Raw genomic sequence first — 16837 nt, 5'->3', positions numbered from 1 at the left:
TAGTTTTAAAACCTGAAAGATAAGATATATTATTACCTTATTTGTTGAGATGAAATTATGTAATTATGGATTGTGTCGGCTTTTGTGTCTCATGAGAGATAGAAATATACTTCTTTATGTGAGGAAATTTTTTACAAAATAGTTTTACTCCTCAGCTGTACAATATACTACAGATGTTTTATATTAGCATGTAGTAACAGGAAGCTGTTTAACATAATCATGGCTAATATTATGGTTTTTTAATGCATTTGACTGAAAATCTTAGTCAAAAGCTGAATACAGATAGTGCTGCCCACAGTAATGATTGCTGTTTCTGTTTAATTATTTTCTGAAAATACATTCCCTGGCAAAATACAAACAATATCTACAGCTGAACACATGATCTAACCACACTGGGCATTTCTTATCCCTCTATTTCTGCAGAATATGTCAGAAATTTAATTCAAGTATGGCCAATAACTTGTATATCTGTCTCGATTTTCTTTCTTCATAAACCATTAAACATTCACAATTAATATTCAATTTCCTAATAATTTATTGATTATAATATAAAATTTATTAATGTTCCTTACTTTTTATGAAAATTCCTTCATTGGCATGCTTCTATGAAGAAACATAATAACTAAATGTGTGGCAAATATTAAATAATACATATTAAGATAAGACCTGCTTTGTTATGTATTTTAAATATCTCTTTAAAACTTTTAATCTCAGTTGAGGTCCTTCACTACTCTTGTCTTTTTGCAAAGAAGATTGTTATGTGAAATAATTGCACTCTAACCTGGGAAATCAGAAATCTGCAAAACTAATTTTTATGTCCTCTCTTGTTGATGCTTCAGAAAGTTCATAAGGAAACAGTGGTGAAACTTATTTAAGTAATTTCCATATATTTTTCAGTGAAATCCTCTGTGTCTTATTTTAGGGTCTACCATATAAAGGAAATTCCAAAATATATCTGTGTAACTTAGAACAGAATTTGCCTAGGTAGTCACTGATAATTTTTGGCCTTTTTTTTTTTTGGTGGTGGTGGTGATTTATTTTAATTTTTTTTTCTCCCGAAGTTCTATTAAATCTACTAGTTTTTTTTAATAGATGGTACAATGCACATGCTAAGTGATGCATTACAGGAAAATAGCCTTAAATGCATCAGCAGTAGGTGAAAGGAGGTAAAAGGAGATATGAAAGAAACCTGATAGTAACTGACACAATACCACTAGAACCTAAAATTAAGCAGTACTATGTGACAGGTGTGAAAGGAATGTGAAATGGTTTCTAGGAAATATTAACAAAATTGCTATGCCTTTGAGAAAATATTGCAGTTTTCTGGTGGCAGCAGCGAAAGTTTTGCCTGAACTTCTATCATAATTATTAAAAGCTGGTGAAAAACAGATAGTACCACAGTACTTAATCTGGCCAAAATATTAGTCTCCAGTGTTGGGTCTGCAATCTGACTGCAGACTCTAGTCTTTTCAGAAACTGGGTAGGGACCTTATTGCACTAGGTTATCATTCCTAGATATCTTAAAAGACTGAACTCCAAAATATAGGAACTTCAGCAAGAGTTTTGTTAAATTCCTGAAGGCGAAAGTTAACTTTACATTAGGAAATCCATACCCAGTTCAAAATCTTTGACAACTGTTCCTCCACATGAGAAGCTAGGCCTATCCAATGGAGCCATTCCTGGAGAATTAATTTCTCTGTAGATGTTTCTTTAGGCTTCTCTGTGCTGGGTTTAAGGAATGTGTATTTTACTCGAAGACAGCTACTTTGTTCTCTAAGTGTGGTCTGTCAGGCATGATGGCTTTTGCTGATAGAGAACTCAATCTCTTATTTTTCTGGAGTGGTGTAAATCCATTTTTCTGCCCATGTGGCTTCTTCATAAGTGCACATTGTGCATTTTTCACAATTATTTGCATATTCTTTTTTTTTCAGTCTTTGATTCCTGATTTGATAATTTCCTCCGTCCTTTTGTGATAAAGGCAACCTACAACTTCTAACAACTTGGTCGTTATCATTAATATACACAGCCTTATTCTCTTTTTTGAATTCTTAATCCAAAAAATTCTCTTTTTCTCCAGTATAAAACACAGGAAACAGAGAGCTATTTTTCAAACAATTGAAGAATTTCCTAATTTTCATGTTATCTGAGATTTAACTGTAATTTGTAAGAAACAGAAGTTAGCTTTGTACAAATATTTATTTAAAGGGACGTGTTAGCCCTTCCATAAGGTTAAGAGAAGTTTTATATATCCATTAATTTACTTAGAGTACACTCTAAACAACTGGTAGTACAAAAGTAAGTAATAATTATTATGCTATTTAATTGATTTTTTAATGTTAAATACTTTGCTGTTTTATTTTTGAAGAAACCACTTGTGGCAGGCAGAACTTTAAATAATTTTTGATATTTTAAGTGAAAGCAATGACCTATATTGTTTATTATTACATTATTCAGAGTTGGCTGGTAATGCCAAGTATATCTAGGTAGAAAGAGCATCAGCTCTTGCATCTATTTGAAGAGTAAAAATCTATGATCTAGTATTTACTTCCTCAAGTAATTCTATGAACACATCAGAAAGATGCTCTCCTAAATGGAATGATTCCTCCAGATGTCCAGGACTTTTCAGTGAGACACATAATGAAGAAATGAAAAATCTGTAATTTCAAAATGTAATCTATAATGCATAATCAGCATAAATAAAAGTACTTTTATTGACTTCTATGTGATTTAGTGATTTTAAGACAGAAAAAAGATATTAAATTTTAAAGTATAGAAATAGATATTTTATTTTTTTCCAGAAGTTTTACTGACATAATGTTTTTTAAAGATTATGGAGCTAAAATAAAACATTTTTTTAAAAGGAACAGTCTTTTCTAAAACTATTGTGTAATTATGCACTTGTTTTTAGAAAAGTGATGAACCAAATTATGCTCAATGAAATCAATAAGAACACATGGGTGATCAACAATTTTTAAAACTGCATTTTTCATAGATTTACAAGCTAAGTTTTAATTCAGAGATTCACAAGGACATATGTATTTGACCAAGTGATGCATATTAATAATAAAATTGTCAGTATGTCTGGTGATTTATTCCCAGGAATAAATTTCTCAGGTAGATATAAGAGTGGGTTCTTCTTTAGGGATATGCAATTACACACTTCAGGCAGACTTCTGTGAGTAAGCAGAATATCGCTGTCTTTTATAATAAGAAAAGGATTAATAAAAATATAAAAATATAAAAAAGTTAAGTATTTAAAGAAAAAAGTGGGAAATAATAGTGAAGAGGATACATTACTATTTATAATCTTTATTTATATTTATAGATTACTGTATAATTTTAATTACATATGTATGCTTTCTTTCCTAGTTCAGAAATCACACTATGAAAATTAAGTGCTATTTATATAGAACTGGCTTTCTCATTGTGTGAAATGAAACATCAGGCTACAAAAATCCTTAGCATTTAGAAAATGAATATCTAAAAACTTGAGAACTATTTTGGGTATGAATGCAGCCTGAATGGTAAGTATTTGGGTATGAATGGTTTTAATTATATCAGCTTTTCAATACCTTCTCTTAAAAATCTTATATATTAAATATGGGAAATTTGAACCATAACAATGTGTCTTCTCTACTAATTATGCTCAAATTTTATGTGTAAAAGATAAATCTATAAATATATGCAATTATTTAATCAGACTTATTTTTTTAAATAATAATTTTAACTTTTTTTTCTATTAACAGCTTTAATTTTAACTTTTAACTTTTATGCAAATACCAAGATGATGATGATGATGATGATGATGATAATGATGATGATGATGATGGTGATTCAAAGGCTTGGTTTAAAAGACAGAGAAAAAGTCCCAGCAAGCAAGAAAAAATAAGAATTTGCAACATCATAAGTGCTACAGAGTTTAAATACAATTAGAAAGTTAGAAAAGATTGAACCAAATTTCTCTGAAGATTTGTTTGAAATTTCCCTGAAGATCTGCTGAAAAATGTTAATCTGATCAAGTTTCTAAAATAAGAAGTAGAACTGTATATGCCTTATAAAAGTTGCAGTCAGCTTACCTTACAGTGAAGCTTCTTGAAAATACCAATTCAATCAAAGTAAAGAAAAGTTATGAGGATAATTAATGAAAATCCTATTCTGCTAGTTTTTCAGCCAAACTCCAGATTTTAACAAAGCTGAAGATTCATTTTTCTCTTTTAGAATGTTTTACTTAAAGACTGTGTCTGGTAAAGAACACAGTTAGTTTCAGTTTAGATATTACTGTTTGCAGATTTTCATTTTCTTGCAAATAATTCTTAGTGCAATGTAGTATAAGAACTGGATGACTTCAGAGGTCTTGGCTGATGGGCATGACCATGTGTGAAGATTTTGCTGTTGACAAATAGTCAATATATAGAATCAAACTAGCAAGACAAGAGGGTTAAAAAAACAAAGAGAGGAAGGAATATTTTTGAGGGGTTTTGTTGTCCGAGAAAGATCAATTAAAAACTTAATTTCTATACATAATAAAGGAAATATTAAAATTTAAAGTGATTTCCTAGAAGTATTATTTAAAAGGAAAAAAAAATATTATAATTATAAGCAAAATAAATGTGTATACTGACATTTTCACAGAAATAGAATTAGAAGAGACATTAAAGATAGAAACAGTAGTCTGAGGTGAAAATAGCTATAGAACCTTATCTAACATGTTCAAAACCCATCAGTTCAAAGACCAGAAACAAAAAACCTCAAGAAAAATTGGTGCTTCCAATAGTGAACTCTACCCTTGTAAAGGTCAGTGGCAATGCTAGAGTCACAGTATGACGATGACTGATGAAAATGCACATAAATTTATTTCAGCAGTTTTCTTTTTTGGTAAAGAAATATTTTTGCCAGAAAATACATGTTCTTCTTGTTCTACAAAGTTTATCTTCAGTGATATAATTTCATTCTCTTTGAAGATATGCACAGATTTAAGGCAATAGAAAGCCCTTTTAAAAAATGCTGCTTTAATTGCTTTGTTTTTCCTCATTTTGTTAATTTATTTATGTCATCCAACCCTTAATCATTTGGTATTCCTTTATTTTCTCATATTTTCTTTTTTTGTTGCATATTTGTTTTCTTTTTTTTTTTATGTCTCCTTGAATCTATTTTTGTTTTAATTAATTCTTCTTTACCAATTTATCATTACTGTGAGAGAGAAAAAGGAGAGAGGGAATACATAAAATAAACACACCCAAGTGTTTTCTCACATTTATTCTTTTCTTCATTGTGTTTCTCATTGTTTTTAAGATCTCCTAATATCTCCTTTTGTTTTTTCCTTATTTTTTTTCTTTTCCCTCCCTTTTTCTCAGCAGTTCTGAAATTTGCTCTGGTGGTGTACTGTATGAAATGTGTTGCTTTCACTTTGACCTTGTGAATTTCAAGCTGCACAACTGAATTCGTTATCTGTTAGACAAAAACTGATGTATGGGACAAGTAAAGGAGGATATTGAGCAACTTACATTGTTTCTGTAGGCTCCATAAAAGTTTTCTGAAGCCATTTAGCTACCTTTGTTGTAGTCTTTTTTTGTTTGTTTGTTTGCTTTGAGAAACAGAAGTATTAGTAATACGATTCTTCTATAAGAAGCTTATAGCAGAAAAACAAGAAGAAAAAATCGCAGTTCATGAATGAGCCTTCCAGAAAGTGACCTTCCCTTGGCCTTTAATATGTCATAGCCCCACTCACTTATTATGAGTTATCTTTTAGCCATTCTTACTAAACTGCTTTTTTACACTTTTTCATTGTTTTTGGTTTTTTTCCTTCTCATTGTCCCGTTGTTCTTTTTTCTATTGTTTTCAATATATTGTCTCTTTTAAGTGTTTTCTCTGGCTAATCAGGTCACTGCAATGTCAGCTGGTATTCTTCAAAATTTCTTTCCTTTCACGTGTCTCAGATATTTTCCTCTTATTTTTTCCTTTTTCTTCACAGAAAATATTTTTTCCTTGTTTAAAAAACCCATCAGACAAACAAACAACCCCAAAAAAACCCAAAAAAATTCCCCTGGGGATAATATCCCTCCAAGGAATTAATATTATACACTACCCTATCACATTACGCAGATGCCTTACTAGTCAAAGTTATTTAGGGAATTTTTCATTGCTTACAATTTCTGGTGCAACTTCTGCTGTTTTAATTCAAATTTTTGTATGGAATGGGATTCAAAACACAGCTGCCTAAGGTTAAGTGAAAAAGGATAAATTCATCTAAGCTGCCTGCAATCTGCAAAACAATTTATTAAGATGTTATACATTTTATATAAATGTATAAAATGTTTACATTTTGTTTGAATTAGCATTCTAGAATCAAACTCCTAGTCATGTTTCTGATTATCTTTTTTTTCCATAAATTACTGACTTAATTTCTGTTTGAGGCTGCTAAACACATTATTCATCTGACATAAGATAAATGTAATGCACACATGAAGGGAAATGTTGAAAAGTGGTACATGTTAGAGATTTTGAAACAAGCTAAGTTATTACAAAAAAATACCTGTCTTCTCAGGAAATATACTGTTAAAGACTTTAATTAAATATGTAGCTTTAAATAATATTACTGTAATATGTTGAACAACTGTTGCACTTTAACCTATTTTGAGAATCTCTCTAAACCTCTATCAAAATGTCAGTTTTATATATTCATTTGCATAGCAAACAGAATGAAACAGAAGTGTACTTGAGAGATTGTATACTACAAAATTGATTAAATGTGCCTGGATTTTAATTTTTTTTTACAGAGCAACGTGCATAATTTTATAGCCACTATGCTGGGATCAACAGAGAGACAGAAATAAAAAACTGGAGTGAAAATAAAATAATGGAAATACTTACACCAGTACTTTCTTATCCTGTTTCTAATGATGCTCTAGTTACATGATTTATGGCTGGTTCCTGATCCACTGTGAAGCATGGCAGTTTGACCTGTTCTAGCATTTCCCAAGACAGCTAATTGTTTTCAAAAAGGACTACTGCTTCTTTACCACAATTTATCCATGTATCGGTTAGTTTTGAATGAAGTGGCTAATGAAGCATCACAATACCTGCAGCTCAGCCTTGTATAATTAGAAATCACTGCAGCTTAGTTTAGGTATTGTACAAGGATTGCTTTAAAATGGCAAATTTCAGAACCATATGTATGTTGTTCACAACTCACCTTCAATCATAGGCATATAGTTGCAAAAATAGTAATATAATTTTAGTGTCCACTCATAGATATTGTATGTACTATTTAAAGTTTTCAGATGTACTCCTGGGATCTACGGTGTAAGTTCAATAAGTGTGAGTGTTAAGGATTTATTTTAATTGTAATCATTACCATTCTTGAATGAGCTGAGCAATGCAGTCTTGATCCCATCTGATACATACCATAAGTACTTTGATAATTAGTAATTAGTCTATGAAAATACCAGATAATTTCTCCTTTTGGTTTTTTGTTTTCCATTCTGAGTTTTAGCTGTATTTCAGTGGTTGGATACACAAATGGAATTAAATTAATGCATTGTCATATGTCCTTAGCAGGCAGGGGAAATAACAGGTTCAGAATAAAGGTGGTTACCTTCTAGATATTAGGTCAAAAACTGCAAAACATTTTCCCTATGTACAGTTTTAGAACACACTTAGTTTGAATGATTTAATTTGTATGAGATGAAAAGGTAACAACAATCAAATAAAGTTTTCTTGACCAAAGTCTTGGAGCAACTTTAAGATCCTCTTTTAGTTTTTGATGCAGTATATATTTAAAACAAATATTCTGAATTTAGAGATACTCACACGAATTTTAAAGTAGAAGACAATAACAACTGTTTCTGCTAGAAAATTGTGACATAGCTGCTATGCCATGAACAATATCCTTGGCATATGTGCTATTAACTGTGAATCTGACAAAACACTTTGTCTTCTTTTATAGGCAAAACCCGTTGCTTTGCAATGCTAATAGAAGACACATTGAGCACTCAATATTGTAATTTTTAAATGCTGCAATAAGAAATGGAATTGCTTAAAACAGAAGTATTGGAATTTGTGACAAGGTTCAAAAAATAAACAAACATGAACTCCTCTAAATCAATTAGCTCTGAAATTCTGGTGAACTACATTTCATAAAAGAAATAGTCATATGTATGGAAATGGCCTACTTAATTTCTTTGTTGTTTGCCTGATTAGGAATAAGTTAGTAGGGGGTACTATTTATTTTAAATGAGAAACAACATTTCCTTGGCACCCCACAGGATAGTATAATTTAGAGAAATTCTTCATAGGCTTTTATTGGTCCCAGCTGTGAACCAAAACACTAATTATATGTTTTCAATATTATTTCTGCAATTCAGTACAAAAAGGAGATTTCCCACTCCAGCATCTCTTCTTTACTCGCCTGTGTTCCCATCTAACATCCACTTTTTTGCCACACTGTAACCACAAAATATTAGGCAAAGCATTTATCAAATAAATTAAAATAAATATTGCATTAACATGAAAATCCTAAATTAGTAAGTAGGGCCGTTGATTCTTAATGTGTCAGTGTTGGGCAAAGTTTACTATTGTACTATCCTACAGAATTTGGGACCACGTACTAGCTTCTAGCAGTAACTCCAAAAAAGCCAGACCAAAATCTTGGAATATATAGGGCTACAACTCCAGACCAAACTCTTGGAAAAATTAGAGGAAAAACTATGCTGACCTTTTTATTGAAGCAGTTTTACTTTTGAGTTGAAGGCTATATCAGTTAACAAAAAATTTTCACCACTTTTGTGGTTTTGGGCTGTATGTTTTTGGGGTTTTGGTTTTAACCAAAAACACTTTTGTGTTTTTGGAGTTTTGGTTTTAAGATCGTGTACATCTTAATACACATAGCATGAAAGCAGTTTTATTTAATCTGCATAAATATAAATGTTATATTAATTTTTCTCCTCAGCCTCAATTGAAATATTATCTTGCCCAAGCTTCAAAAACTCTGGTTTTCTGAAGGGCTGACGTTAGCTGCCAAAATTGCAGAAATTTTCTATGAGATTTATACTTCCAGGGAGACAATAATTTGTAATATTATAGTAAAAGCAATTGATTGTTTCTGTGGTGGGTATCCATGTTTTAGTAGCCAGAGCAGGGGCAGCAGAAGGGGTGGCCTCTGCGGGAAGGAGCCTGGGACTGCCATGTGTTGGACACAGCTGTTTCCCTAAAGCCAAGCTGAGAACATCAGGTAAGCTAGTGAGGCCTTTATGAAAAGGTGTTATAAAAAGGACAGAAAATACTCCAGGGTGGGAAGTGGAGGGAACAAAAAGTGTGATAAAGAGCAGAGAAAACACTAAGGCCAGAGCAGAAGCAAGAAGTGCTTCATGGTGGAGTAAATCTTCAGACTGCAGCCTATGGAACTCCCATGGGGCTGCAGTGAGCTATTCCTAAAAAGAACTAAAAACCATGGAGAGCCCTCTGGGGCAGGGGAAAACTGTGCAAAATATATGGCCATAAAGGTGGGAAGGTAGTAGTGCTTGGAGTAACAGAATGATGGTGAGCCGGGGAGGGAGTAAAGGTGTTATAACACTTGTCTTTTTTGCTTTCTGCTACTCAGATCTGTTTTAACAAACAATAAAATATTTTTCCAAAGATGGTTTTTCCTCTAACAGTAATTGGTAACTAATATTCCTGGCTTTATTTTGATACATTAATGCTCTCATTGTGCTTTTCCCTATTTCAGTTACCATCCCAATGTAGGGTGTATATGTGTATGTCTGTTTCTTTATGTGCGTAGCTAAGGCTACCACAACAACTATTTATATGGGGAAAACAAACAACTAAAACCTCCCGCAGACCGAAATTTATATTTAAAAAACACAGCAGGTAAGTATCTTTTTTGGTGGTGTCTTAATTAATGTTTGAGCACAAGTTTCCTCTGCCATCTCAGCGAATTTTGTTATTCTTCAATAAATAAAAGATATTCTGTTACATCAGAGGTTTACCATAAAAGGAAAAAGGGCCAGCTGGCCATCATCACCAAGATCAGTTTGAATGGTCACCACAACCAGACATGACCACCTCCCACCATTTGGTTATTATTGGCTTGCTCAGGTGTGAAAGAGCCAAGTTCAAGTATTTCTGTGTATGAACAATCTATGCTGGTCTAGTGTATGGATAAACTTGACCAGGCTTATTTTGACTGAGAATGAGAAAAAGAGTAACATAGATGTATATAGAGAAAAAAATAGGCATAAAATTTACCGAATTCCTTAGAAGAATCAAAATTGATAAAGTCAAGTGTTAATCAGATATTATTGAGATACACTTTTATTAATTTTATAAAATAATACAACAAATTGTTCTAGAATTTATTTTTAGTATATCAATATATCATGCATACAATTAAATTATTTCATATTTTATATTTTTATATGTATATTTACATTTTATATGTACTTCTTTTGTCCTCTATACAAAATCTCTCTGATTTTCTTATAACCATAGAGAGACTTCACCTTTTGTAATGTTATCCTCTTCAGACTGGATCAAATATAACACAGAGAGCTCCTGATGGTGCAAAGATTCTTTTCAGATGAGATTAAATTCTGTCAAGAACTGTAAACAAGTCTGATTTTCTTGTGTATATTTTCACTAGAACATTTTCTATATGGTATAATAAGTCTTCCTTCTTTTGGAAAGGAAATATCAACCTTTCCTTTGAACAGCTGTCTCAGGAAATTTGCTGAAAAAATCTGTTCATTATGTTCAATGAGTTAATTTTTAAATGGTTTTAGCTGAAAGTGCTGTGTATTTCCAACATTAATATATATTCCTTGTACAGTACTTCTAATTCACATATTAAAGTATTCTTCCTGTCTTTAATAGGTAAATCTATATATTCATATATCTATGTATTCTTCCTGTCTTTAATAGGTTCATCTATATATTCATACAAGGGCTATACATAGATCTTGTAAGAATATATTTTTACTATAATCTTGCTATAAAGTGGTTTATCAAATTCTGCTTTCAAGCATTGCGGTATGAATATACTGTTGCTGCCTCTGGCTTTCTTTTTTCTGAGACGCTTCCATTGTGCATAAAAGGTAGGTAGAAGTCTGAAACCCATTAACGTTTTTGTAAGGCTGCTTTACAATTTTTTTTCTATCAAGTTCCTGTCTGAGAATTACCTGGAAAATGTTCATGTTACTCGAAAGAGCACTTGAAATACAACAAAGTCAAGACATACTGGCCCAGAAGCAGAAATCAGTGCAGATACACAGTCTACTTCCAAACCAGAGACACTCATGAGCAGATATAGCATCACTTTGATACAACTGTGCTGACCTTGATTCCCTGATATATGTATTTATTACTAAACAACCCTGCACCATGTCCCTTCCCTGGCTACCTGTATCTTGAATATTTTTTTCAACATGAAATGATTTTTAAAGTTTTTTTGAAGTTAATGAAGGCATAAATATCTCCAGGTAGAATTTACAGTGAAGAATTGATCAGAATAAAAGCCTTACTATTAGAGTGGGTTTAAGAGAGCTTTTATTTAAAGTTATTTTTAGTTTTTCAGTGGGATCTTACTTCTAGTTTGGGGGCTTTTGCTTTAACTTATGTACTAATTTATTTCTGTGATGAAAAAAATACAGGAGAAATTAAATAAAACTTTCCACAGACAATTGCAACGTTGGTGTTTTTTTAAAGACTTGCTAAGGACGTTTTTTCTGTTCTTCTTCACCTTAAAATGAAGCCATGTTTATAGAATATGGGTGAATATACAGTAAGACTAACTTTCATTGCATCTCTGGTTGCTCTCTGATGAAAACTCAATGTTAGTGAAATGCAACTTGCAGGGTTTATTTAAAAAGTATCACATGTATTTGAACACAGTATATATGAGACAGTATATATGTATGTGTAACAGAAACTATAATAAAAGGCAAATATTTGTAGTGTTTTCATTTGCTTTTTTCATAGTACGTATCACACAAAATATTATGTTTGTATGGAAAGGTCCATAAGAAATTCTCTTTGCCTATAACTGAGAGTTTTAGTATTAAATATAAAAGCACAGATTACATTTCATTTGTATTTTCAACTACCATATGAAGAATTATTTAGACATTATCATCCATAGCCATGGAATAAATGGAACTTTTACATCTTTCCGCATCTTTTCCTGATTGTTAATGGTGATTAGTTCAGGAGTAGAAACGAAGGTTCACTGGAATAACATGATAACTGCGGAGAAAGTGGCAGCGAGACATGAGTCTGTAGCAACTAGGAAATGTTGGAACATGCTTAATATTCATCAGAGATTCTCTGGTTCTGCCTTCCTCAGTCTATTGTGGAATACAGCGGAAGCAAAGAGGAACTATTTTCACTTGCAAGTTGTAACACAATTTGTGATGCATTGAAGCAATGATCCTTGAATCTGTTGCCCTTGATAGTGGCTCCAAAACAATACCTGCTGTGCAGCATGAAGAGGTAGCTTCACGGTGCATTTCATTGATAGTGGAGTAACAATGAACTTTGATGTCAATTGTGCACATTATATTATTCATTCAGGTGTTCTTGTTTTATTGCCTTTTTTATGGATTTGGAATCATATGTATTGCTGTAAGTTTAATCAGCATGACAAACAGATCTCTTTTTTTCCACCTCCTGGATAATCCCTTCTGCTTACATTTCCACAGCCTTTTTATCCTAGCTTCAAAGGTTCATTTTCAGGCTACTGTCCTCCTTGGTAACACTGTCTGGATAGCAGAGTTTTTTAATCAGTCTGTCAGAGCTGTTCTGAAGTCAGCCTGAGACATACTTATTGATCAGTTGATCTTTCCTCCCTTCAGGACGATTCTCACTTCTCTAGTACTATGTACATGCATAAAATAGCTTAGTGTGTACTAAAGGTGATAAGATTATTTTGTTAGTCCATATTCCTGATGCTCCAAGCAGTGTGAAAACCTTCCCTGCTCTGCCTGCTGAGTATCTAGCACTGTTATCGCACAGCTAAAATATCTCTAGTCTAGTTGTTATTCTGCTTTTTGGACTACATAGCTGTCTTCTGACCTGATATTCATTGATTATATAAACTCATATTTGTACAGTATCTCTTCAATCACTTTTGGTTTGTTAATAGTTTTATAGTCTGAGTAATTTTAAAATGTATTATACTGTCTTGATTTGATAAATAATATTTAAATGTGGTTTATTTTATAACAGAGTGGGAAGGCTCTCTGTAGTACAGAAAATGAGTTTCCCAAACACAGATTATCCTTATTTATTTTATCACTCTTTTTTCTCTTACATTTTTAGTTCCTTACATGTGTCTGCAGTCAGATGCAGAGTTTTGGCTAGAGCAAAATAAAATAACAGGCATCACCTTTTTAAGTTTGCACAAATGACATAAGATGGCATCTTCCTGCAGTAATCAGAAAGGTTTATTTTGGAAATGGGAATAATTTTTATTGGTGTTTCTGCTTTTCTGAATGACAAGTCACATCTAGCATTGACATCAAAGCTGTTCTTTTGAAAGGATGCCTTTACTTGCTCCTTTGCAAGTTACCCTTTGTTCTCCTACCTAAAAGAAGAAAACATGTGATTATAATATCAGGTTTTTCATTCTGTCTCACCGAGTAACATGGCTGATGTTCCAGAACTTGAACTGCTTGGAGGATTTAGACCGATCACATTTGATTTAGCCAAATTTCCTCATGTGATTTCCTCTTTTGTTATGCATCACACAGAGTTTTGTTCCAGTCTAGTAGCCTATGACAATAAGCTGGAAATTGAAACCAAGGCTCATGGAAAGTAGAGTTAAAAATGAAAATGCATGAGTAACAACTGACAAAAGTAAGGGGAAGTTTTTTTATTATTTATAGGTGCTTATAAAATGCGGTCAGTGCTGATATATATTGGAAGCTATAGTGGTTACATGATCCTGTCAATACTGGGTATGCTTGATAATTTTTGCACACCCTGCCTGCACAAAGTCGTTTAAGAGTAACTGTGAAAGAGTTCTGTGAAAGATCAGAATTTGGAGAAGGCTACCAAAATTTGGGTCATCAAGGCATTAAATTTTTGCCCCATGTCTCCATTTGCTTTGGTGAGATGTTAGCCAAACTTAAAACAGAAAAACTTAAAGCTCAGAGTATCACAGGACCAACACAAAGAGTTCAAAATTCAGCAGGAGAGCCCAGCCTTCCTAAGCCAATAAAAAGGAATAGCTTTAAGCAACTGTTAAAAAACCATAAAAACAGGTAATCAATCAGCTGGATTAAAAAAAGTATCACTAACCAAGAATTTTAGTCTCTCTTTTTTTTTTTTTCCCTAAAATCTAAGTGTAAACTTGTACGGAAACTCTGAAAATGAAGTTTAAGTATCTCTCATAATTATCTGAGTAAAACAGCCTAACAAAACAATAAAAACTCTAGTGTTTAAAACAACAGAACTGGTAGCATGAAGAAAGCCAAACACAACCCTAAAAACCTTAACAGAAAAAAAAAGGACTGTAGAGTAACAGAATGAAAAATTGCCTTTCAAGACAATTTAATATGGAATTAGTTTTTTTAAACCACCAGAGATTTCTCTTTTAAGTTAAGAAAAAAGCATAGTTATACATTTGCAGGAGCATTAAAAGCTCAAAACCACTAAGATCCTGACAAAGACACAGGTCTCTTGTCTGATATACATGTGTACATTCACAAAACATAATGTCATGTAGTATGATGCTGTTATGAGATTGGTGGAATTCATAGTATAAACAGATAAAATTGGGCAGTGTTACCCAATGAGCGTGATAGCATTGTAATAATACGGTTGAATAAAACAAGTCTTGTGAAAAGTCTTTGTGAAAGTCTTGTGTTTGAGTAGCACCTTCTGCTCTAAGACAGCAAAAACTGATTAAGGATTGTTTAATTTTTTTATGCTGTTCTCCTTGACTCTGTTCAGCACTAACTTTGGAAGAAGAGCTCTTACCTTCAGCAGGACATATATTTTTGAAAGAAATAAAACCCACTCAATTGAATTTCTGATCCGTATTCTGTTTCTAATACCCTCTTGAGTTTTTCAGGAAAATAAACTGTATTTTTTTGTCTTATTTCAATTCAGATATTCAAGAACGGAAGGGTACAGATACAATGCAAGAATACTTTGCTTTTAAAAGTCAAATTTCACAAAATCCTGCTCATTGTAATCTTATGAAGAGTTGTTGACTTTTTTGAAACATGAAACATTGTCAATTCATATTGATTTCATCTAGCATTTTCATCATCTCAAGAAAGCATTGCTGTGTTAGTACTGAAGTTACACCATTGTTTATGGTAGTATGTTGGGCAACTACACTCATCCCTACAGTTAAAAAAAAAATCTGATTTTTTTAGTTTGAGTGTAGTTTTCAAGTGTTACCTGAGCTTTGTGGTGTCTAGCTTTGAGTCAATAATTTAGAATGTATTTGCTTACTTTTACTATATATCTGTGTAATAAGAACTGGATGAAAATCTTTTCTGAAGAAAGGATGGTGAGTCAAAATTAAGGGCTTTTTTTTCCTGCAGGGTAATGTAGATAAGAGGACATTTTCTATTAAAAATTCTTCCAAAATAAAATATTTAATTTCAAATTACTTTGTCTTTTCTTTTTTTTTTAGTGCAAATTTTTCCACTGGATTTATACATGCTACCTCATGTTATCTTGCAATAAGTATGTAGTCTGATAATTCATTTTGGCTTCTTGCTCTCTTAATTTATTCCTGAAATAGTTTTTTGTCTGTTGGCAGAGAAAAAAAGACTTGCATAGAAAATTGTTCTGAAATGTTCTTCCTGGCCCTACATTTTACATGTCTTTGAACTTTGTTCTACAGTGATTCTACACAGTGAGAGACAGTAATTGATTTGTCCTAGCCTTAAAAGGCTGCCCAATTTTCTCTCTCTTTCTTTCACCTGTTTTTTCTGATGAACAAAAGACACTGAAAAATGCAAGATTTTGGGGGTTTTTAGTATTCTAATATCTCTGTCAATTCTGGCAGCAACATTTTGCCATTATCATGTTCAATGGACATCAGAACACAGATGCATGTTCAAAATCTGTAAAAAAGAACCAGTTAATGAGTTTTCAAAAGAAAAAAAAAGTTAAATTAAATTTAAAAAGAGTTCTAGATTCCCACATCTGTGAAACAAAATCAATGGAGCTATCACTTGCCAGGCCTTGGGAAAAAGTACTGCGAGAAGAGACATCATGATTATTTTTACTGTTAAAATAAAATGGAGAATTTACATTTCCATTTCACATTTGGAAAGAGTTTATTTGTTTGCTTAACTACCTATGTGAAAAAATTATACTACTTCAACAGCTTAGCAGTTAAATCAACAATTTTTATTCATAAATTATAGATGAAAAAGGTTTTTGCATGTGTAAAGCACACATGCTTTAGTATGGCTTTATGAAAGTCTTGCTGCCCAATGCATGTGTATTTATGTGCATGTTCTGAGGCTTGGTGTTTCAAGTTCACATGATATAGGAGCACTGAGTGAAACTATTTTCACACAGTTTTACAAGTTTTTTTTTCTGTTTTTTTTCTTCTTCAGGGGCATTCAAAATCACTTCAAAAGTTAATTTGTTACTCCTTTGACTATAGGAGGAAAGATTGCTGCCTATAAGCATTTCCAAAACTGGTCATATCCTCATGACCAGCTGTTTTAATGCTGTCTGGAAATTGGACAAGTTTCTAATTTGCTTCCCTTAAATGAAAAACTAAATACCAAGAAGCCTTCTCCAGAGGAGCAGGATGGAGAATTGCCTCCCTGCTGTTCTTCAATCCCTGTTCTTGAAATTCAAGGGCTTTTAT

This window comes from Taeniopygia guttata, chromosome Z (assembly GCF_048771995.1).
Source record: "Taeniopygia guttata chromosome Z, bTaeGut7.mat, whole genome shotgun sequence".
NCBI classification, from domain to species: Eukaryota; Metazoa; Chordata; class Aves; order Passeriformes; family Estrildidae; genus Taeniopygia; species Taeniopygia guttata.
Note: the sequence above shows the minus strand (reverse complement) of the source record.